At 40.5% G+C, this 24,033-nt stretch overlaps 13 non-coding genes across 13 annotated transcripts; all 13 read left to right on the forward strand.

The window, feature by feature from the left end:
- Nucleotides 1–132: 132 nt before the first annotated feature.
- On the forward strand, nucleotides 133–203 carry trnag-gcc (transfer RNA glycine (anticodon GCC)). The gene has a single exon. It is a non-coding gene; the product is annotated as a tRNA-Gly (tRNA).
- A 1,808-nt stretch (nucleotides 204–2,011) lies between these two features.
- trnag-gcc (transfer RNA glycine (anticodon GCC)) lies at nucleotides 2,012–2,082 on the forward strand. Its single transcript has one exon. It is a non-coding gene; the product is annotated as a tRNA-Gly (tRNA).
- Nucleotides 2,083–3,234: 1,152 nt separating this feature from the next.
- trnag-gcc (transfer RNA glycine (anticodon GCC)) lies at nucleotides 3,235–3,305 on the forward strand. The gene has a single exon. It is a non-coding gene; the product is annotated as a tRNA-Gly (tRNA).
- Nucleotides 3,306–5,097: 1,792 nt separating this feature from the next.
- trnag-gcc (transfer RNA glycine (anticodon GCC)) lies at nucleotides 5,098–5,168 on the forward strand. The gene has a single exon. It is a non-coding gene; the product is annotated as a tRNA-Gly (tRNA).
- Nucleotides 5,169–6,960: 1,792 nt separating this feature from the next.
- Nucleotides 6,961–7,031, forward strand: trnag-gcc (transfer RNA glycine (anticodon GCC)). The gene has a single exon. It is a non-coding gene; the product is annotated as a tRNA-Gly (tRNA).
- A 1,819-nt stretch (nucleotides 7,032–8,850) lies between these two features.
- trnag-gcc (transfer RNA glycine (anticodon GCC)) lies at nucleotides 8,851–8,921 on the forward strand. The gene has a single exon. It is a non-coding gene; the product is annotated as a tRNA-Gly (tRNA).
- Nucleotides 8,922–10,713: 1,792 nt separating this feature from the next.
- Nucleotides 10,714–10,784, forward strand: trnag-gcc (transfer RNA glycine (anticodon GCC)). Its single transcript has one exon. It is a non-coding gene; the product is annotated as a tRNA-Gly (tRNA).
- A 3,700-nt stretch (nucleotides 10,785–14,484) lies between these two features.
- Nucleotides 14,485–14,555, forward strand: trnag-gcc (transfer RNA glycine (anticodon GCC)). The gene has a single exon. It is a non-coding gene; the product is annotated as a tRNA-Gly (tRNA).
- A 1,152-nt stretch (nucleotides 14,556–15,707) lies between these two features.
- On the forward strand, nucleotides 15,708–15,778 carry trnag-gcc (transfer RNA glycine (anticodon GCC)). The gene has a single exon. It is a non-coding gene; the product is annotated as a tRNA-Gly (tRNA).
- A 1,792-nt stretch (nucleotides 15,779–17,570) lies between these two features.
- On the forward strand, nucleotides 17,571–17,641 carry trnag-gcc (transfer RNA glycine (anticodon GCC)). Its single transcript has one exon. It is a non-coding gene; the product is annotated as a tRNA-Gly (tRNA).
- Nucleotides 17,642–19,460: 1,819 nt separating this feature from the next.
- trnag-gcc (transfer RNA glycine (anticodon GCC)) lies at nucleotides 19,461–19,531 on the forward strand. Its single transcript has one exon. It is a non-coding gene; the product is annotated as a tRNA-Gly (tRNA).
- Nucleotides 19,532–21,323: 1,792 nt separating this feature from the next.
- On the forward strand, nucleotides 21,324–21,394 carry trnag-gcc (transfer RNA glycine (anticodon GCC)). The gene has a single exon. It is a non-coding gene; the product is annotated as a tRNA-Gly (tRNA).
- Nucleotides 21,395–23,202: 1,808 nt separating this feature from the next.
- Nucleotides 23,203–23,273, forward strand: trnag-gcc (transfer RNA glycine (anticodon GCC)). The gene has a single exon. It is a non-coding gene; the product is annotated as a tRNA-Gly (tRNA).
- Nucleotides 23,274–24,033: the final 760 nt, after the last annotated feature.

Genomic DNA, 24,033 nt, shown 5'->3' on the forward strand with positions numbered 1-24,033 from the left:
CCTTGAGGCATGTGTCAGTACCTCTCTTTCTATCGGCAGTGGAAAAAATAGCAGACAAACTGTCAAGGCAGAGTATACTGGCACCTTAAGTGGACCTCGTTGAAAAAAAAAGGTGAAATTTCCATAAAGTATGCATTGGTGGTTCAGTGGTAGAATTCTTGCCTGCCACGCAGGAGGCCCGGGTTCGTTTCCCGGCTAATGCAGTCGACTAACTTTGGCCAAACTACTTGTATCTCGAAGGTTGAGTCTAATGGTCGTCATTTCCTTCTGGAATTTGTGTCTTTGTGCACTAGAAAATGAAAAGATAGTAAAGTGTACCATTCTATCATTTGAAATTTTAATCTTTTATGTGGCAACGAGTTTGACTTGAAATTGAGATCACAAACTGCAAGTAAGAACTGTTCATCAATAAGCAACATAAAGTAACCACACAGCTTTCTGTTTACAGGGTATGGGTATGAAGGTATGTCTAAGAATCTCATAGGATCAAAAGCCTTAGCCCTTCAGGTCTAAATCACTTTTGTATTGGGCTGTTGATTGTGGCAGGCCAGCTAGCATTTAAGCCCCACCCTGCCCCTGGTGTGAGTTGTTTGTTCATCAAGAGGACTATCGTTATTGCGATAAAATACTCAAAGTTAAATAGGAAGGGATTCTGAGTTTTACATAGACTACATACTTCCACTACTAGCTACAATTGCTTAGAAATTACTTTAAAAGCGTGGATATGTCATCAGCTGGTAACTTTTCTTCCGGACTATTGAAAGGTTGGACAGAAACACTTGTCCTGACCCAATGGCTCTGTTAATAACATGTGGACTATTTGGACAAAAAAGTACTGGAGATCAATGTTCTAGAATACAAACATGTAACAAACATTTTCTGACTTTTGATATGATGGTTTTGTGACGGACATGAAGTCTTTCAAATTTCTCTTTGTTTTACCCAAGGTTTTTGCCCACTATCATAGGAAACTGGCCTCGTTGGCGCAGTAGTCAGCGGTCAGTCACATGATCTAAAGGTTGTGAGTTCAACTCTCACACGGGCAAGTGTCATATTGTCTTATATGATCTTCTTATTACAGCAAGGTTCCAGTGTTAATTCAACAAGTTAAGAGGATCCTCTTTGAAACTGTGGAAACTCTTCAGTGGATTGACTCATGTGCTTTAAGGTGCACTTGTATTTCCTGCTGAAAAATTCAAAGAGTAGTTGTACGTTTCTGGTGAAAGACAGAGCCAGCTACAAGTTGTGCTACTTGCAGACCAGGGAGTGCTTGTTTATTAAGTACAGAGAATATAGACTGACAGAGCGTTCCATAGCTGCTATAACCCTAAAATTTGATATTATTTCTGAGGAGGTGATATAATATATACGTTTATGCCGTAGATGTGCAGGGACCGAGCATTCATAGTTGTGCTTGAGTCGTGCTGCAAATACACAGCCGAAACGCTAGTAGCATTAGAGTTTCTATGCTAGCGTTGAGTATCTTCCGGTTTCCTGTCAGCTTATTTTCAAATTCTCTTCCTAAACAATGGCGAAAGTTAGTCATCGGATCGTGTTGGAGTTGGAACTGGTAGATTCTGAAGAGCAATGACTTGTACATAAAGAACGGCAACGGAGAAAAGAAAGATGTCGTCCGTTTTTCTTCCTCCAACTCAATTGAAATCTGGCTGCGAATCTGCCAGAAATGCGATGCTATCAAGCGGACCAATCACAGCTCTTATTGTGTTTATAGATAAAAATGCATGGGTCAGACCTTCTCTTAGGTGTCTTGCAGTTGGTTGTTCACATTAAAAGTAACAGACATAGCTAAGTCAGGCTTGAGAGAAAGATGCAAACCCTTCTCTTTTCTTACCATTGAACAATTGGCCCCGTCACGCCTTGAGGCATGTGTCAGTACCTCTCTTTCTATCGGCAGTGGAAAAAATAGCAGACAAACTGTCAAGGCACAGTATACTGGCACCTTAAGTGGACCTCGTCAAAAATTCAAAAAGGTGAAATTTCCATAAAATATGCATTGGTGGTTCAGTGGTAGAATTCTCGCCTGCCACGCGGGAGGCCTGGGTTCGATTCCCGGCTAATGCAGTCGACTAACTCTGGCCAAACTACTTTTATCTCGAAGGTTGAATCTAATGGTCGTCATTTCCTTCTGGAATTTGTGTCTTTGTGCACTAGAAAATGAAAAGATAGTAAAGTGTACCATTCTATCATTTGAAATTTTAATCTTTTATGTGGCAACGAGTTTGACTTGAAATTGAGATCACAAACTGCAAGTAAGAACTGTTCATCAATAAGCAACATAAAGTAACCACACAGCTTTCTGTTTACAGGGTATGGGTATGAAGGTATGTCTAAGAATCTCATAGGATCAAAAGCCTTAGCCCTTCAGGTCTAAATCACTTTTGTATTGGGCTGTTGTTTGTGGCAGGCCAGCTAGCATTTAAGCCCCACCCTGCCCCTGCTGTGAGTTGTTTGTTCATCAAGAGGACTATCGTTATTGCGATAAAATACTCAAAGTTAAATAGGAAGGGATTCTGAGTTTTACATAGACTACATACTTCATTTGATATTATTTCTGAGGAGGTGATATAATATATACGTTTATGCCGTAGATGTGCAGGGACCGAGCATTCATAGTTGTGCTTGAGTCGTGCTGCAAATACACAGCCGAAACGCTAGTAGCATTAGAGTTTCTATGCTAGCGTTGAGTATCTTCCGGTTTCCTGTCAGCTTATTTTCAAATTCTCTTCCTAAACAATGGCGAAAGTTAGTCATCGGATCGTGTTGGAGTTGTTACTGGTAGATTCTGAAGAGCAATGACTTGTACATAAAGAACGGCAACGGAGAAAAGAAAGATGTCGTCCGTTTTTCTTCCTCCAACTCAATTGAAATCTGGCTGCGAATCTGCCAGAAATGCGACGCTATCAAGCGGACCAATCACAGCTCTTATTGTGTTTATAGATAAAAATGCATGGGTCAGACCTTCTCTTAGGTGTCTTGCAGTTGGTTGTTCACATTAAAAGTAACAGACATAGCTAAGTCAGGCTTGAGAGAAAGATGCAAACCCTTCTCTTTTCTTACCATTGAACAATTGGCCCCGTCACGCCTTGAGGCATGTGTCAGTACCTCTCTTTCTATCGGCAGTGGAAAAAATAGCAGACAAACTGTCAAGGCAGCGTATACTGGCACCTTAAATGGACCTCGTTGAAAAAAAAAGGTGAAATTTCCATAAATTATGCATTGGTGGTTCAGTGGTAGAATTCTTGCCTGCCACGCAGGAGGCCCGGGTTCGATTCCCGGCTAATGCAGTCGACTAACTTTGGCCAAACTACTTGTATCTCGAAGGTTGAGTCTAATGGTCGTCATTTCCTTCTGGAATTTGTGTCTTTGTGCACTAGAAAATCAAAAGATAGTAAAGTGTACCATTCTATCATTTGAAATTTTAATCTTTTATGTGGCAACGAGTTTGACTTGAAATTGAGATCACAAACTGCAAGTAAGAACTGTTCATCAATAAGCAACATAAAGTAACCACACAGCTTTCTGTTTACAGGGTATGGGTATGAAGGTATGTCTAAGAATCTCATAGGATCAAAAGCCTTAGCCCTTCAGGTCTAAATCACTTTTGTATTGGGCTGTTGATTGTGGCAGGCCAGCTAGCATTTAAGCCCCACCCTGCCCCCGGTGTGAGTTGTTTGTTCATCAAGAGGACTATCGTTATTGCGATAAAATACTCAAAGTTAAATAGGAAGGGATTCTGAGTTTTACATAGACTACATACTTCCACTACTAGCTACAATTGCTTAGAAATTACTTTAAAAGCGTGGATATGTCATCAGCTGGTAACTTTTCTTCCGGACTATTGAAAGGTTGGACAGAAACACTTGTCCTGACCCAATGGCTCTGTTAATAACATGTGGACTATTTGGACAAAAAAGTACTGGAGATCAATGTTCTAGAATACAAACATGTAACAAACATTTTCTGACTTTTGATATGATGGTTTTGTGACGGACATGAAGTCTTTCAAATTTCTCTTTGTTTTACCCAAGGTTTTTGCCCACTATCATAGGAAACTGGCCTCGTTGGCGCAGTAGTCAGCGGTCAGTCACATGATCTAAAGGTTGTGAGTTCAACTCTCACACGGGCAAGTGTCATATTGTCTTATATGATCTTCTTATTACAGCAAGGTTCCAGTGTTAATTCAACAAGAAAGGAGCTGAAACTGTGGAAACTCTTCAGTTAAGGTGCACTTGTATTTTCTGCTGAAAAATTCAAAGAGTAGTTGTACGTTTCTTGGAAAGACAGAGCCAGCTACAAGTTGTGCTACTTGCAGACCAGGGAGTGCTTGTTTATTAAGTACAGAGAATATAGACTGACAGAGCGTTCCATAGCTGCTATAACCCTAACATTTGATATTATTTCTGAGGAGGTGATATAATATATACGTTTATGCCGTAGATGTGCAGGGACCGAGCATTCATAGTTGTGCTTGAGTCGTGCTACAAATACACAGCCGAAACGCTAGTAGCATTAGAGTTTCTATGCTAGCGTTGAGTATCTTCCGGTTTCCTGTCAGCTTATTCACAAATTCTCTGGCCTCTGCTTACTTCCTAAACAATGGCGAAAGTTAGTCATCGGATCGTGTTGGAGTTGTTACTGGTAGATTCTGAAGAGCAATGACTTGTACATAAAGAACGGCAACGGAGAAAAGAAAGATGTCGTCCGTTTTTCTTCCTCCAACTCAATTGAAATCTGGCTGCGAATCTGCCAGAAATGCGATGCTATCAAGCGGACCAATCACAGCTCTTATTGTGTTTATAGATAAAAATGCATGGGTCAGACCTTCTCTTAGGTGTCTTGCAGTTGGTTGTTCACATTAAAAGTAACAGACATAGCTAAGTCAGGCTTGAGAGAAAGATGCAAACCCTTCTCTTTTCTTACCATTGAACAATTGGCCCCGTCACGCCTTGAGGCATGTGTCAGTACCTCTCTTTCTATCGGCAGTGGAAAAAATAGCAGACAAACTGTCAAGGCAGAGTATACTGGCACCTTAAGTGGACCTCGTTGAAAAAAAAAGGTGAAATTTCCATAAAGTATGCATTGGTGGTTCAGTGGTAGAATTCTTGCCTGCCACGCAGGAGGCCCGGGTTCGATTCCCGGCTAATGCAGTCGACTAACTTTGGCCAAACTACTTGTATCTCGAAGGTTGAGTCTAATGGTCGTCATTTCCTTCTGGAATTTGTGTCTTTGTGCACTAGAAAATGAAAAGATAGTAAAGTGTACCATTCTATCATTTGAAATTTTAATCTTTTATGTGGCAACGAGTTTGACTTGAAATTGAGATCACAAACTGCAAGTAAGAACTGTTCATCAATAAGCAACATAAAGTAACCACACAGCTTTCTGTTTACAGGGTATGGGTATGAAGGTATGTCTAAGAATCTCATAGGATCAAAAGCCTTAGCCCTTCAGGTCTAAATCACTTTTGTATTGGGCTGTTGATTGTGGCAGGCCAGCTAGCATTTAAGCCCCACCCTGCCCCTGGTGTGAGTTGTTTGTTCATCAAGAGGACTATCGTTATTGCGATAAAATACTCAAAGTTAAATAGGAAGGGATTCTGAGTTTTACATAGACTACATACTTCCACTACTAGCTACAATTGCTTAGAAATTACTTTAAAAGCGTGGATATGTCATCAGCTGGTAACTTTTCTTCCGGACTATTGAAAGGTTGGACAGAAACACTTGTCCTGACCCAATGGCTCTGTTAATAACATGTGGACTATTTGGACAAAAAAGTACTGGAGATCAATGTTCTAGAATACAAACATGTAACAAACATTTTCTGACTTTTGATATGATGGTTTTGTGACGGACATGAAGTCTTTCAAATTTCTCTTTGTTTTACCCAAGGTTTTTGCCCACTATCATAGGAAACTGGCCTCGTTGGCGCAGTAGTCAGCGGTCAGTCACATGATCTAAAGGTTGTGAGTTCAACTCTCACACGGGCAAGTGTCATATTGTCTTATATGATCTTCTTATTACAGCAAGGTTCCAGTGTTAATTCAACAAGAAAGGAGCTGAAACTGTGGAAACTCTTCAGTTAAGGTGCACTTGTATTTTCTGCTGAAAAATTCAAAGAGTAGTTGTACGTTTCTTGGAAAGACAGAGCCAGCTACAAGTTGTGCTACTTGCAGACCAGGGAGTGCTTGTTTATTAAGTACAGAGAATATAGACTGACAGAGCGTTCCATAGCTGCTATAACCCTAACATTTGATATTATTTCTGAGGAGGTGATATAATATATACGTTTATGCCGTAGATGTGCAGGGACCGAGCATTCATAGTTGTGCTTGAGTCGTGCTACAAATACACAGCCGAAACGCTAGTAGCATTAGAGTTTCTATGCTAGCGTTGAGTATCTTCCGGTTTCCTGTCAGCTTATTCACAAATTCTCTGGCCTCTGCTTACTTCCTAAACAATGGCGAAAGTTAGTCATCGGATCGTGTTGGAGTTGTTACTGGTAGATTCTGAAGAGCAATGACTTGTACATAAAGAACGGCAACGGAGAAAAGAAAGATGTCGTCCGTTTTTCTTCCTCCAACTCAATTGAAATCTGGCTGCGAATCTGCCAGAAATGCGATGCTATCAAGCGGACCAATCACAGCTCTTATTGTGTTTATAGATAAAAATGCATGGGTCAGACCTTCTCTTAGGTGTCTTGCAGTTGGTTGTTCACATTAAAAGTAACAGACATAGCTAAGTCAGGCTTGAGAGAAAGATGCAAACCCTTCTCTTTTCTTACCATTGAACAATTGGCCCCGTCACGCCTTGAGGCATGTGTCAGTACCTCTCTTTCTATCGGCAGTGGAAAAAATAGCAGACAAACTGTCAAGGCAGAGTATACTGGCACCTTAAATGGACCTCGTTGAAAAAAAAAGGTGAAATTTCCATAAATTATGCATTGGTGGTTCAGTGGTAGAATTCTTGCCTGCCACGCAGGAGGCCCGGGTTCGATTCCCGGCTAATGCAGTAGACTAACTTTGGCCAAACTACTTGTATCTCGAAGGTTGAGTCTAATGGTCGTCATTTCCTTCTGGAATTTGTGTCTTTGTGCACTAGAAAATCAAAAGATAGTAAAGTGTACCATTCTATCATTTGAAATTTTAATCTTTTATGTGGCAACGAGTTTGACTTGAAATTGAGATCACAAACTGCAAGTAAGAACTGTTCATCAATAAGCAACATAAAGTAACCACACAGCTTTCTGTTTACAGGGTATGGGTATGAAGGTATGTCTAAGAATCTCATAGGATCAAAAGCCTTAGCCCTTCAGGTCTAAATCACTTTTGTATTGGGCTGTTGATTGTGGCAGGCCAGCTAGCATTTAAGCCCCACCCTGCCCCTGGTGTGAGTTGTTTGTTCATCAAGAGGACTATCGTTATTGCGATAAAATACTCAAAGTTAAATAGGAAGGGATTCTGAGTTTTACATAGACTACATACTTCCACTACTAGCTACAATTGCTTAGAAATTACTTTAAAAGCGTGGATATGTCATCAGCTGGTAACTTTTCTTCCGGACTATTGAAAGGTTGGACAGAAACACTTGTCCTGACCCAATGGCTCTGTTAATAACATGTGGACTATTTGGACAAAAAAGTACTGGAGATCAATGTTCTAGAATACAAACATGTAACAAACATTTTCTGACTTTTGATATGATGGTTTTGTGACGGACATGAAGTCTTTCAAATTTCTCTTTGTTTTACCCAAGGTTTTTGCCCACTATCATAGGAAACTGGCCTCGTTGGCGCAGTAGTCAGCGGTCAGTCACATGATCTAAAGGTTGTGAGTTCAACTCTCACATGGGCAAGTGTCATATTGTCTTATATGATCTTCTTATTACAGCAAGGTTCCAGTGTTAATTCAACAAGTTAAGAGGATCCTCTTTGAAACTGTGGAAACTCTTCAGTGGATTGACTCATGTGCTTTAAGGTGCACTTGTATTTCCTGCTGAAAAATTCAAAGAGTAGTTGTACGTTTCTGGTGAAAGACAGAGCCAGCTACAAGTTGTGCTACTTGCAGACCAGGGAGTGCTTGTTTATTAAGTACAGAGAATATAGACTGACAGAGCGTTCCATAGCTGCTATAACCCTAACATTTGATATTATTTCTGAGGAGGTGATATAATATATACGTTTATGCCGTAGATGTGCAGGGACCGAGCATTCATAGTTGTGCTTGAGTCGTGCTGCAAATACACAGCCGAAACGCTAGTAGCATTAGAGTTTCTATGCTAGCGTTGCGTATCTTCCGGTTTCCTGTCAGCTTATTTACAAATTATCTGGCCTCTGCTTACTTCCTAAACAATGACAAAAGTTAGTCAGCGGATCGTGTTGGAGTTGGAACTGGTAGATTCTGAAGAGCAATGACTTGTACATAAAGAACGGCAACGAAGAAAAGAACGATGTAGTCTGTTTTTGTTCCTTCAACTCAATTCAAATCTGGCTGTGAATCTGCCGGAAATGCAATGCTATCAAGCGGACCAATCACAGCTCTTATGGTGATTATAGTTAAAAATGCATGGGTCAGACCTTCTCTTAGGTGTCTTGCAGTTGGTTGTTCACATTAAAAGTAACAGACATAGCTAAGTCAGGCTTGAGAGAAAGATGCAAACCCTTCTCTTTTCTTACCATTGAACAATTGGCCCCGTCACGCCTTGAGGCATGTGTCAGTACCTCTCTTTCTATCGGCAGTGGAAAAAATAGCAGACAAACTGTCAAGGCAGAGTATACTGGCACCTTAAGTGGACCTCGTTGAAAAAAAAAGGTGACATTTCCATAAAGTATGCATTGGTGGTTCAGTGGTAGAATTCTTGCCTGCCACGCAGGAGGCCCGGGTTCGATTCCCGGCTAATGCAGTCGACTAACTTTGGCCAAACTACTTGTATCTCGAAGGTTGAGTCTAATGGTCGTCATTTCCTTCTGGAATTTGTGTCTTTGTGCACTAGAAAATCAAAAGATAGTAAAGTGTACCATTCTATCATTTGAAATTTTAATCTTTTATGTGGCAACGAGTTTGACTTGAAATTGAGATCACAAACTGCAAGTAAGAACTGTTCATCAATAAGCAACATAAAGTAACCACACAGCTTTCTGTTTACAGGGTATGGGTATGAAGGTATGTCTAAGAATCTCATAGGATCAAAAGCCTTAGCCCTTCAGGTCTAAATCACTTTTGTATTGGGCTGTTGATTGTGGCAGGCCAGCTAGCATTTAAGCCCCACCCTGCCCCTGGTGTGAGTTGTTTGTTCATCAAGAGGACTATCGTTATTGCGATAAAATACTCAAAGTTAAATAGGAAGGGATTCTGAGTTTTACATAGACTACATACTTCCACTACTAGCTACAATTGCTTAGAAATTACTTTAAAAGCGTGGATATGTCATCAGCTGGTAACTTTTCTTCCGGACTATTGAAAGGTTGGACAGAAACACTTGTCCTGACCCAATGGCTCTGTTAATAACATGTGGACTATTTGGACAAAAAAGTACTGGAGATCAATGTTCTAGAATACAAACATGTAACAAACATTTTCTGACTTTTGATATGATGGTTTTGTGACGGACATGAAGTCTTTCAAATTTCTCTTTGTTTTACCCAAGGTTTTTGCCCACTATCATAGGAAACTGGCCTCGTTGGCGCAGTAGTCAGCGGTCAGTCACATGATCTAAAGGTTGTGAGTTCAACTCTCACACGGGCAAGTGTCATATTGTCTTATATGATCTTCTTATTACAGCAAGGTTCCAGTGTTAATTCAACAAGAAAGGAGCTGAAACTGTGGAAACTCTTCAGTTAAGGTGCACTTGTATTTTCTGCTGAAAAATTCAAAGAGTAGTTGTACGTTTCTTGGAAAGACAGAGCCAGCTACAAGTTGTGCTACTTGCAGACCAGGGAGTGCTTGTTTATTAAGTACAGAGAATATAGACTGACAGAGCGTTCCATAGCTGCTATAACCCTAACATTTGATATTATTTCTGAGGAGGTGATATAATATATACGTTTATGCCGTAGATGTGCAGGGACCGAGCATTCATAGTTGTGCTTGAGTCGTGCTACAAATACACAGCCGAAACGCTAGTAGCATTAGAGTTTCTATGCTAGCGTTGAGTATCTTCCGGTTTCCTGTCAGCTTATTCACAAATTCTCTGGCCTCTACTTACTTCCTAAACAATGGCGAAAGTTAGTCATCGGATCGTGTTGGAGTTGTTACTGGTAGATTCTGAAGAGCAATGACTTGTACATAAAGAACGGCAACGGAGAAAAGAAAGATGTCGTCCGTTTTTCTTCCTCCAACTCAATTGAAATCTGGCTGCGAATCTGCCAGAAATGCGATGCTATCAAGCGGACCAATCACAGCTCTTATTGTGTTTATAGATAAAAATGCATGGGTCAGACCTTCTCTTAGGTGTCTTGCAGTTGGTTGTTCACATTAAAAGTAACAGACATAGCTAAGTCAGGCTTGAGAGAAAGATGCAAACCCTTCTCTTTTCTTACCATTGAACAATTGGCCCCGTCACGCCTTGAGGCATGTGTCAGTACCTCTCTTTCTATCGGCAGTGGAAAAAATAGCAGACAAACTGTCAAGGCAGAGTATACTGGCACCTTAAATGGACCTCGTTGAAAAAAAAAGGTGAAATTTCCATAAATTATGCATTGGTGGTTCAGTGGTAGAATTCCTGCCTGCCACGCAGGAGGCCCGGGTTCGATTCCCGGCTAATGCAGTCGACTAACTTTGGCCAAACTACTTGTATCTCGAAGGTTGAGTCTAATGGTCGTCATTTCCTTCTGGAATTTGTGTCTTTGTGCACTAGAAAATGAAAAGATAGTAATGTGTACCATTCTATCATTTGAAATTTTAATCTTTTATGTGGCAACGAGTTTGACTTGAAATTGAGATCACAAACTGCAAGTAAGAACTGTTCATCAATAAGCAACATAAAGTAACCACACAGCTTTCTGTTTACAGGGTATGGGTATGAAGGTATGTGTAAGAATCTCATAGGATCAAAAGCCTTAGCCCTTCAGGTCTAAATCACTTTTGTATTGGGCTGTTGATTGTGGCAGGCCAGCTAGCATTTAAGCCCCACCCTGCCCCTGGTGTGAGTTGTTTGTTCATCAAGAGGACTATCGTTATTGCGATAAAATACTCAAAGTTAAATAGGAAGGGATTCTGAGTTTTACATAGACTACATACTTCCACTACTAGCTACAATTGCTTAGAAATTACTTTAAAAGCGTGGATATGTCATCAGCTGGTAACTTTTCTTCCGGACTATTGAAAGGTTGGACAGAAACACTTGTCCTGACCCAATGGCTCTGTTAATAACATGTGGACTATTTGGACAAAAAAGTACTGGAGATCAATGTTCTAGAATACAAACATGTAACAAACATTTTCTGACTTTTGATATGATGGTTTTGTGACGGACATGAAGTCTTTCAAATTTCTCTTTGGCCCCGTCACGCCTTGAGGCATGTGTCAGTACCTCTCTTTCTATCGGCAGTGGAAAAAATAGCAGACAAACTGTCAAGGCACAGTATACTGGCAACTTAAGTGGACCTCGTCAAAAAAAAAGTAACATTTCCATAAAGTATGCATTGGTGGTTCAGTGGTAGAATTCTTCCCTGCCACGCGGGAGGCCCGGGTTCGATTCCCGGCTAATGCAGTCGACTAACTTTGGCCTAACTACTTGTATCTCGAAGGTTGAGTCTAATGGTCGTCATTTCCTTCTGGAATTTGTGTCTTTGTGCACTAGAAAATGAAAAGATAGTAATGTGTACCATTCTATCATTTGAAATTTTAATCTTTTATGTGGCAACGAGTTTGACTTGAAATTGAGATCACAAACTGCAAGTAAGAACTGTTCATCAATAAGCAACATAAAGTAACCACACAGCTTTCTGTTTACAGGGTATGGGTATGAAGGTATGTCTAAGAATCTCATAGGATCAAAAGCCTTAGCCCTTCAGGTCTAAATCACTTTTGTATTGGGCTGTTGATTGTGGCAGGCCAGCTAGCATTTAAGCCCCACCCTGCCCCTGGTGTGAGTTGTTTGTTCATCAAGAGGACTATCGTTATTGCGATAAAATACTCAAAGTTAAATAGGAAGGGATTCTGAGTTTTACATAGACTACATACTTCCACTACTAGCTACAATTGCTTAGAAATTACTTTAAAAGCGTGGATATGTCATCAGCTGGTAACTTTTCTTCCGGACTATTGAAAGGTTGGACAGAAACACTTGTCCTGACCCAATGGCTCTGTTAATAACATGTGGACTATTTGGACAAAAAAGTACTGGAGATCAATGTTCTAGAATACAAACATGTAACAAACATTTTCTGACTTTTGATATGATGGTTTTGTGACGGACATGAAGTCTTTCAAATTTCTCTTTGGCCCCGTCACGCCTTGAGGCATGTGTCAGTACCTCTCTTTCTATCGGCAGTGGAAAAAATAGCAGACAAACTGTCAAGGCACAGTATACTGGCACCTCAAGTGGACCTCGTCGAAAAAAAAAGGTGAAATTTCCATAAAATATGCATTGGTGGTTCAGTGGTAGAATTCTCGCCTGCCACGCGGGAGGCCCGGGTTCAATTCCGGGCTAATGCAGTCGACTAACTTTGGCCAAACTACTTGTATCTCGAAGGTTGAGTCTAATGGTTGTCATTTCCTTCTGGAATTTGTGTCTTTGTGCACTAGAAAATGAAAAGATAGTAAAGTGTACCATTCTATCATTTGAAATTTTAATCTTTTATGTGGCAACGAGTTTGACTTGAAATTGAGATCACAAACTGCAAGTAAGAACTGTTCATCAATAAGCAACATAAAGTAACCACACAGCTTTCTGTTTACAGGGTATGGGTATGAAGGTATGTCTAAGAATCTCATAGGATCAAAAGCCTTAGCCCTTCAGGTCTAAATCACTTTTGTATTGGGCTGTTGTTTGTGGCAGGCCAGCTAGCATTTAAGCCCCACCCTGCCCCAGGTGTGAGTTGTTTGTTCATCAAGAGGACTATCGTTATTGCGATAAAATACTCAAACTTAAATAGGAAGGGATTCTGAGTTTTACATAGACTACATACTTCCACTACTAGCTACAATTGCTTAGAAATGACTTTAAAAGCGTGGATATGTCATCAGCTGGTAACTTTTCTTCCGGACTGTTGAAAGGTTGGACAGGAACACTTGTCCTGACCCAATGGCTCTGTTAATAACATGTGGACTATTTGGACAAAAAAGTACTGGAGATCAATGTTCTAGAATACAAACATGTAACAAACATTTTCTGACTTTTGATATGATGGTTTTGTGACGGACATGAAGTCTTTCAAATTTCTCTTTGTTTTACCCAAGGTTTTTGCCCACTATCATAGGAAACTGGCCTCGTTGGCGCAGTAGTCAGCGGTCAGTCACATGATCTAAAGGTTGTGAGTTCAACTCTCACACGGGCAAGTGTCATATTGTCTTATATGATCTTCTTATTACAGCAAGGTTCCAGTGTTAATTCAACAAGTTAAGAGGATCCTCTTTGAAACTGTGGAAACTCTTCAGTGGATTGACTCATGTGCTTTAAGGTGCACTTGTATTTCCTGCTGAAAAATTCAAAGAGTAGTTGTACGTTTCTGGTGAAAGACAGAGCCAGCTACAAGTTGTGCTACTTGCAGACCAGGGAGTGCTTGTTTATTAAGTACAGAGAATATAGACTGACAGAGCGTTCCATAGCTGCTATAACCCTAACATTTGATATTATTTCTGAGGAGGTGATATAATATATACGTTTATGCCGTAGATGTGCAGGGACCGAGCATTCATAGTTGTGCTTGAGTCGTGCTGCAAATACACAGCCGAAACGCTAGTAGCATTAGAGTTTCTATGCTAGCGTTGAGTATCTTCCGGTTTCCTGTCAGCTTATTTTCAAATTCTCTTCCTAAACAATGGCGAAAGTTAGTCATCGGATCGTGTTGGAGTTGGAACTGGTAGATTCTGAAGAGCAATGACTTGTACATAAAGAACGGCAACGGAGAAAAGAAAGATGTCGTCCGTTTTTCTTCCTCCAACTCAATTGAAATCTGGCTGCGAATCTGCCAGAAATGCGATGCTATCAAGCGGACCAATCACAGCTCTTATTGTGTTTATAGATAAAAATGCATGGGTCAGACCTTCTCTTAGGTGTCTTGCAGTTGGTTGTTCACATTAAAAGTAACAGACATAGCTAAGTCAGGCTTGAGAGAAAGATGCAAACCCTTCTCTTTTCTTACCATTGAACAATTGGCCCCGTCACGCCTTGAGGCATGTGTCAGTACCTCTCTTTCTATCGGCAGTGGAAAAAATAGCAGACAAACTGTCAAGGCACAGTATACTGGCACCTTAAGTGGACCTCGTCAAAAATTCAAAAAGGTGAAATTTCCATAAAATATGCATTGGTGGTTCAGTGGTAGAATTCTCGCCTGCCACGCGGGAGGCCTGGGTTCGATTCCCGGCTAATGCAGTCGACTAACTCTGGCCAAACTACTTTTATCTCGAAGGTTGAATCTAATGGTCGTCATTTCCTTCTGGAATTTGTGTCTTTGTGCACTAGAAAATGAAAAGATAGTAAAGTGTACCATTCTATCATTTGAAATTTTAATCTTTTATGTGGCAACGAGTTTGACTTGAAATTGAGATCACAAACTGCAAGTAAGAACTGTTCATCAATAAGCAACATAAAGTAACCACACAGCTTTCTGTTTACAGGGTATGGGTATGAAGGTATGTCTAAGAATCTCATAGGATCAAAAGCCTTAGCCCTTCAGGTCTAAATCACTTTTGTATTGGGCTGTTGTTTGTGGCAGGCCAGCTAGCATTTAAGCCCCACCCTGCCCCTGCTGTGAGTTGTTTGTTCATCAAGAGGACTATCGTTATTGCGATAAAATACTCAAAGTTAAATAGGAAGGGATTCTGAGTTTTACATAGACTACATACTTCATTTGATATTATTTCTGAGGAGGTGATATAATATATACGTTTATGCCGTAGATGTGCAGGGACCGAGCATTCATAGTTGTGCTTGAGTCGTGCTGCAAATACACAGCCGAAACGCTAGTAGCATTAGAGTTTCTATGCTAGCGTTGAGTATCTTCCGGTTTCCTGTCAGCTTATTTTCAAATTCTCTTCCTAAACAATGGCGAAAGTTAGTCATCGGATCGTGTTGGAGTTGGAACTGGTAGATTCTGAAGAGCAATGACTTGTACATAAAGAACGGCAACGGAGAAAAGAAAGATGTCGTCCGTTTTTCTTCCTCCAACTCAATTGAAATCTGGCTGCGAATCTGCCAGAAATGCGATGCTATCAAGCGGACCAATCACAGCTCTTATTGTGTTTATAGATAAAAATGCATGGGTCAGACCTTCTCTTAGGTGTCTTGCAGTTGGTTGTTCACATTAAAAGTAACAGACATAGCTAAGTCAGGCTTGAGAGAAAGATGCAAACCCTTCTCTTTTCTTACCATTGAACAATTGGCCCCGTCACGCCTTGAGGCATGTGTCAGTACCTCTCTTTCTATCGGCAGTGGAAAAAATAGCAGACAAACTGTCAAGGCAGAGTATACTGGCACCTTAAGTGGACCTCGTTGAAAAAAAAAGGTGAAATTTCCATAAAGTATGCATTGGTGGTTCAGTGGTAGAATTCTTGCCTGCCACGCAGGAGGCCCGGGTTCGATTCCCGGCTAATGCAGTCGACTAACTTTGGCCAAACTACTTGTATCTCGAAGGTTGAGTCTAATGGTCGTCATTTCCTTCTGGAATTTGTGTCTTTGTGCACTAGAAAATGAAAAGATAGTAAAGTGTACCATTCTATCATTTGAAATTTTAATCTTTTATGTGGCAACGAGTTTGACTTGAAATTGAGATCACAAACTGCAAGTAAGAACTGTTCATCAATAAGCAACATAAAGTAACCACACAGCTTTCTGTTTACAGGGTATGGGTATGAAGGTATGTCTAAGAATCTCATAGGATCAAAAGCCTTAGCCCTTCAGGTCTAAATCACTTTTGTATTGGGCTGTTGATTGTGGCAGGCCAGCTAGCATTTAAGCCCCACCCTGCCCCTGGTGTGAGTTGTTTGTTCATCAAGAGGACTATCGTTATTGCGATAAAATACTCAAAGTTAAATAGGAAGGGATTCTGAGTTTTACATAGACTACATACTTCCACTACTAGCTACAATTGCTTAGAAATTACTTTAAAAGCGTGGATATGTCATCAGCTGGTAACTTTTCTTCCGGACTATTGAAAGGTTGGACAGAAACACTTGTCCTGACCCAATGGCTCTGTTAATAACATGTGGACTATTTGGACAAAAAAGTACTGGAGATCAATGTTCTAGAATACAAACATGTAACAAACATTTTCTGACTTTTGATATGATGGTTTTGTGACGGACATGAAGTCTTTCAAATTTCTCTTTGTTTTACCCAAGGTTTTTGCCCACTATCATAGGAAACTGGCCTCGTTGGCGCAGTAGTCAGCGGTCAGTCACATGATCTAAAGGTTGTGAGTTCAACTCTCACACGGGCAAGTGTCATATTGTCTTATATGATCTTCTTATTACAGCAAGGTTCCAGTGTTAATTCAACAAGAAAGGAGCTGAAACTGTGGAAACTCTTCAGTTAAGGTGCACTTGTATTTTCTGCTGAAAAATTCAAAGAGTAGTTGTACGTTTCTTGGAAAGACAGAGCCAGCTACAAGTTGTGCTACTTGCAGACCAGGGAGTGCTTGTTTATTAAGTACAGAGAATATAGACTGACAGAGCGTTCCATAGCTGCTATAACCCTAACATTTGATATTATTTCTGAGGAGGTGATATAATATATACGTTTATGCCGTAGATGTGCAGGGACCGAGCATTCATAGTTGTGCTTGAGTCGTGCTACAAATACACAGCCGAAACGCTAGTAGCATTAGAGTTTCTATGCTAGCGTTGAGTATCTTCCGGTTTCCTGTCAGCTTATTCACAAATTCTCTGGCCTCTGCTTACTTCCTAAACAATGGCGAAAGTTAGTCATCGGATCGTGTTGGAGTTGTTACTGGTAGATTCTGAAGAGCAATGACTTGTACATAAAGAACGGCAATGGAGAAAAGAAAGATGTCGTCCGTTTTTCTTCCTCCAACTCAATTGAAATCTGGCTGCGAATCTGCCAGAAATGCGATGCTATCAAGCGGACCAATCACAGCTCTTATTGTGTTTATAGATAAAAATGCATGGGTCAGACCTTCTCTTAGGTGTCTTGCAGTTGGTTGTTCACATTAAAAGTAACAGACATAGCTAAGTCAGGCTTGAGAGAAAGATGCAAACCCTTCTCTTTTCTTACCATTGAACAATTGGCCCCGTCACGCCTTGAGGCATGTGTCAGTACCTCTCTTTCTATCGGCAGTGGAAAAAATAGCAGACAAACTGTCAAGGCAGAGTATACTGGCACCTTAAATGGACCTCGTTGAAAAAAAAAGGTGAAATTTCCATAAATTATGCATTGGTGGTTCAGTGGTAGAATTCCTGCCTGCCACGCAGGAGGCCCGGGTTCGATTCCCGGCTAATGCAGTCGACTAACTTTGGCCAAACTACTTGTATCTCGAAGGTTGAGTCTAATGGTCGTCATTTCCTTCTGGAATTTGTGTCTTTGTGCACTAGAAAATCAAAAGATAGTAAAGTGTACCATTCTATCATTTGAAATTTTAATCTTTTATGTGGCAACGAGTTTGACTTGAAATTGAGATCACAAACTGCAAGTAAGAACTGTTCATCAATAAGCAACATAAAGTAACCACACAGCTTTCTGTTTACAGGGTATGGGTATGAAGGTATGTCTAAGAATCTCATAGGATCAAAAGCCTTAGCCCTTCAGGTCTAAATCACTTTTGTATTGGGCTGTTGATTGTGGCAGGCCAGCTAGCATTTAAGCCCCACCCTGCCCCTGGTGTGAGTTGTTTGTTCATCAAGAGGACTATCGTTATTGCGATAAAATACTCAAAGTTAAATAGGAAGGGATTCTGAGTTTTACATAGACTACATACTTCCACTACTAGCTACAATTGCTTAGAAATTACTTTAAAAGCGTGGATATGTCATCAGCTGGTAACTTTTCTTCCGGACTATTGAAAGGTTGGACAGAAACACTTGTCCTGACCCAATGGCTCTGTTAATAACATGTGGACTATTTGGACAAAAAAGTACTGGAGATCAATGTTCTAGAATACAAACATGTAACAAACATTTTCTGACTTTTGATATGATGGTTTTGTGACGGACATGAAGTCTTTCAAATTTCTCTTTGTTTTACCCAAGGTTTTTGCCCACTATCATAGGAAACTGGCCTCGTTGGCGCAGTAGTCAGCGGTCAGTCACATGATCTAAAGGTTGTGAGTTCAACTCTCACACGGGCAAGTGTCATATTGTCTTATATGATCTTCTTATTACAGCAAGGTTCCAGTGTTAATTCAACAAGTTAAGAGGATCCTCTTTGAAACTGTGGAAACTCTTCAGTGGATTGACTCATGTGCTTTAAGGTGCACTTGTATTTCCTGCTGAAAAATTCAAAGAGTAGTTGTACGTTTCTGGTGAAAGACAGAGCCAGCTACAAGTTGTGCTACTTGCAGACCAGGGAGTGCTTGTTTATTAAGTACAGAGAATATAGACTGACAGAGCGTTCCATAGCTGCTATAACCCTAACATTTGATATTATTTCTGAGGAGGTGATATAATATATACGTTTATGCCGTAGATGTGCAGGGACCGAGCATTCATAGTTGTGCTTGAGTCGTGCTGCAAATACACAGCCGAAACGCTAGTAGCATTAGAGTTTCTATGCTAGCGTTGCGTATCTTCCGGTTTCCTGTCAGCTTATTTACAAATTATCTGGCCTCTGCTTACTTCCTAAACAATGACAAAAGTTAGTCAGCGGATCGTGTTGGAGTTGGAACTGGTAGATTCTGAAGAGCAATGACTTGTACATAAAGAACGGCAACGAAGAAAAGAACGATGTAGTCTGTTTTTGTTCCTTCAACTCAATTCAAATCTGGCTGTGAATCTGCCGGAAATGCAATGCTATCAAGCGGACCAATCACAGCTCTTATGGTGATTATAGTTAAAAATGCATGGGTCAGACCTTCTCTTAGGTGTCTTGCAGTTGGTTGTTCACATTAAAAGTAACAGACATAGCTAAGTCAGGCTTGAGAGAAAGATGCAAACCCTTCTCTTTTCTTACCATTGAACAATTGGCCCCGTCACGCCTTGAGGCATGTGTCAGTACCTCTCTTTCTATCGGCAGTGGAAAAAATAGCAGACAAACTGTCAAGGCAGAGTATACTGGCACCTTAAGTGGACCTCGTTGAAAAAAAAAGGTGAAATTTCCATAAAGTATGCATTGGTGGTTCAGTGGTAGAATTCTTGCCTGCCACGCAGGAGGCCCGGGTTCGATTCCCGGCTAATGCAGTCGACTAACTTTGGCCAAACTACTTGTATCTCGAAGGTTGAGTCTAATGGTCGTCATTTCCTTCTGGAATTTGTGTCTTTGTGCACTAGAAAATGAAAAGATAGTAAAGTGTACCATTCTATCATTTGAAATTTTAATCTTTTATGTGGCAACGAGTTTGACTTGAAATTGAGATCACAAACTGCAAGTAAGAACTGTTCATCAATAAGCAACATAAAGTAACCACACAGCTTTCTGTTTACAGGGTATGGGTATGAAGGTATGTCTAAGAATCTCATAGGATCAAAAGCCTTAGCCCTTCAGGTCTAAATCACTTTTGTATTGGGCTGTTGATTGTGGCAGGCCAGCTAGCATTTAAGCCCCACCCTGCCCCTGGTGTGAGTTGTTTGTTCATCAAGAGGACTATCGTTATTGCGATAAAATACTCAAAGTTAAATAGGAAGGGATTCTGAGTTTTACATAGACTACATACTTCCACTACTAGCTACAATTGCTTAGAAATTACTTTAAAAGCGTGGATATGTCATCAGCTGGTAACTTTTCTTCCGGACTATTGAAAGGTTGGACAGAAACACTTGTCCTGACCCAATGGCTCTGTTAATAACATGTGGACTATTTGGACAAAAAAGTACTGGAGATCAATGTTCTAGAATACAAACATGTAACAAACATTTTCTGACTTTTGATATGATGGTTTTGTGACGGACATGAAGTCTTTCAAATTTCTCTTTGTTTTACCCAAGGTTTTTGCCCACTATCATAGGAAACTGGCCTCGTTGGCGCAGTAGTCAGCGGTCAGTCACATGATCTAAAGGTTGTGAGTTCAACTCTCACACGGGCAAGTGTCATATTGTCTTATATGATCTTCTTATTACAGCAAGGTTCCAGTGTTAATTCAACAAGAAAGGAGCTGAAACTGTGGAAACTCTTCAGTTAAGGTGCACTTGTATTTTCTGCTGAAAAATTCAAAGAGTAGTTGTACGTTTCTTGGAAAGACAGAGCCAGCTACAAGTTGTGCTACTTGCAGACCAGGGAGTGCTTGTTTATTAAGTACAGAGAATATAGACTGACAGAGCGTTCCATAGCTGCTATAACCCTAACATTTGATATTATTTCTGAGGAGGTGATATAATATATACGTTTATGCCGTAGATGTGCAGGGACCGAGCATTCATAGTTGTGCTTGAGTCGTGCTACAAATACACAGCCGAAACGCTAGTAGCATTAGAGTTTCTATGCTAGCGTTGAGTATCTTCCGGTTTCCTGTCAGCTTATTCACAAATTCTCTGGCCTCTACTTACTTCCTAAACAATGGCGAAAGTTAGTCATCGGATCGTGTTGGAGTTGTTACTGGTAGATTCTGAAGAGCAATGACTTGTACATAAAGAACGGCAACGGAGAAAAGAAAGATGTCGTCCGTTTTTCTTCCTCCAACTCAATTGAAATCTGGCTGCGAATCTGCCAGAAATGCGATGCTATCAAGCGGACCAATCACAGCTCTTATTGTGTTTATAGATAAAAATGCATGGGTCAGACCTTCTCTTAGGTGTCTTGCAGTTGGTTGTTCACATTAAAAGTAACAGACATAGCTAAGTCAGGCTTGAGAGAAAGATGCAAACCCTTCTCTTTTCTTACCATTGAACAATTGGCCCCGTCACGCCTTGAGGCATGTGTCAGTACCTCTCTTTCTATCGGCAGTGGAAAAAATAGCAGACAAACTGTCAAGGCAGAGTATACTGGCACCTTAAGTGGACCTCGTTGAAAAAAAAAGGTGAAATTTCCATAAAGTATGCATTGGTGGTTCAGTGGTAGAATTCTTGCCTGCCACGCAGGAGGCCCGGGTTCGATTCCCGGCTAATGCAGTCGACTAACTTTGGCCAAACTACTTGTATCTCGAAGGTTGAGTCTAATGGTCGTCATTTCCTTCTGGAATTTGTGTCTTTGTGCACTAGAAAATCAAAAGATAGTAAAGTGTACCATTCTATCATTTGAAATTTTAATCTTTTATGTGGCAACGAGTTTGACTTGAAATTGAGATCACAAACTGCAAGTAAGAACTGTTCATCAATAAGCAACATAAAGTAACCACACAGCTTTCTGTTTACAGGGTATGGGTATGAAGGTATGTCTAAGAATCTCATAGGATCAAAAGCCTTAGCCCTTCAGGTCTAAATCACTTTTGTATTGGGCTGTTGATTGTGGCAGGCCAGCTAGCATTTAAGCCCCACCCTGCCCCTGGTGTGAGTTGTTTGTTCATCAAGAGGACTATCGTTATTGCGATAAAATACTCAAAGTTAAATAGGAAGGGATTCTGAGTTTTACATAGACTACATACTTCCACTACTAGCTACAATTGCTTAGAAATTACTTTAAAAGCGTGGATATGTCATCAGCTGGTAACTTTTCTTCCGGACTATTGAAAGGTTGGACAGAAACACTTGTCCTGACCCAATGGCTCTGTTAATAACATGTGGACTATTTGGACAAAAAAGTACTGGAGATCAATGTTCTAGAATACAAACATGTAACAAACATTTTCTGACTTTTGATATGATGGTTTTGTGACGGACATGAAGTCTTTCAAATTTCTCTTTGTTTTACCCAAGGTTTTTGCCCACTATCATAGGAAACTGGCCTCGTTGGCGCAGTAGTCAGCGGTCAGTCACATGATCTAAAGGTTGTGAGTTCAACTCTCACACGGGCAAGTGTCATATTGTCTTATATGATCTTCTTATTACAGCAAGGTTCCAGTGTTAATTCAACAAGTTAAGAGGATCCTCTTTGAAACTGTGGAAACTCTTCAGTGGATTGACTCATGTGCTTTAAGGTGCACTTGTATTTCCTGCTGAAAAATTCAAAGAGTAGTTGTACGTTTCTGGTGAAAGACAGAGCCAGCTACAAGTTGTGCTACTTGCAGACCAGGGAGTGCTTGTTTATTAAGTACAGAGAATATAGACTGACAGAGCGTTCCATAGCTGCTATAACCCTAACATTTGATATTATTTCTGAGGAGGTGATATAATATATACGTTTATGCCGTAGATGTGCAGGGACCGAGCATTCATAGTTGTGCTTGAGTCGTGCTGCAAATACACAGCCGAAACGCTAGTAGCATTAGAGTTTCTATGCTAGCGTTGAGTATCTTCCGGTTTCCTGTCAGCTTATTTTCAAATTCTCTTCCTAAACAATGGCGAAAGTTAGTCATCGGATCGTGTTGGAGTTGGAACTGGTAGATTCTGAAGAGCAATGACTTGTACATAAAGAACGGCAACGGAGAAAAGAAAGATGTCGTCCGTTTTTCTTCCTCCAACTCAATTGAAATCTGGCTGCGAATCTGCCAGAAATGCGATGCTATCAAGCGGACCAATCACAGCTCTTATTGTGTTTATAGATAAAAATGCATGGGTCAGACCTTCTCTTAGGTGTCTTGCAGTTGGTTGTTCACATTAAAAGTAACAGACATAGCTAAGTCAGGCTTGAGAGAAAGATGCAAACCCTTCTCTTTTCTTACCATTGAACAATTGGCCCCGTCACGCCTTGAGGCATGTGTCAGTACCTCTCTTTCTATCGGCAGTGGAAAAAATAGCAGACAAACTGTCAAGGCACAGTATACTGGCACCTTAAGTGGACCTCGTCAAAAATTCAAAAAGGTGAAATTTCCATAAAATATGCATTGGTGGTTCAGTGGTAGAATTCTCGCCTGCCACGCGGGAGGCCTGGGTTCGATTCCCGGCTAATGCAGTCGACTAACTCTGGCCAAACTACTTTTATCTCGAAGGTTGAATCTAATGGTCGTCATTTCCTTCTGGAATTTGTGTCTTTGTGCACTAGAAAATGAAAAGATAGTAAAGTGTACCATTCTATCATTTGAAATTTTAATCTTTTATGTGGCAACGAGTTTGACTTGAAATTGAGATCACAAACTGCAAGTAAGAACTGTTCATCAATAAGCAACATAAAGTAACCACACAGCTTTCTGTTTACAGGGTATGGGTATGAAGGTATGTCTAAGAATCTCATAGGATCAAAAGCCTTAGCCCTTCAGGTCTAAATCACTTTTGTATTGGGCTGTTGTTTGTGGCAGGCCAGCTAGCATTTAAGCCCCACCCTGCCCCTGCTGTGAGTTGTTTGTTCATCAAGAGGACTATCGTTATTGCGATAAAATACTCAAAGTTAAATAGGAAGGGATTCTGAGTTTTACATAGACTACATACTTCATTTGATATTATTTCTGAGGAGGTGATATAATATATACGTTTATGCCGTAGATGTGCAGGGACCGAGCATTCATAGTTGTGCTTGAGTCGTGCTGCAAATACACAGCCGAAACGCTAGTAGCATTAGAGTTTCTATGCTAGCGTTGAGTATCTTCCGGTTTCCTGTCAGCTTATTTTCAAATTCTCTTCCTAAACAATGGCGAAAGTTAGTCATCGGATCGTGTTGGAGTTGGAACTGGTAGATTCTGAAGAGCAATGACTTGTACATAAAGAACGGCAACGGA

Source organism: Platichthys flesus, chromosome 16, assembly GCF_949316205.1.
Source record: "Platichthys flesus chromosome 16, fPlaFle2.1, whole genome shotgun sequence".
Lineage (NCBI taxonomy): Eukaryota > Metazoa > Chordata > Actinopteri > Pleuronectiformes > Pleuronectidae > Platichthys > Platichthys flesus.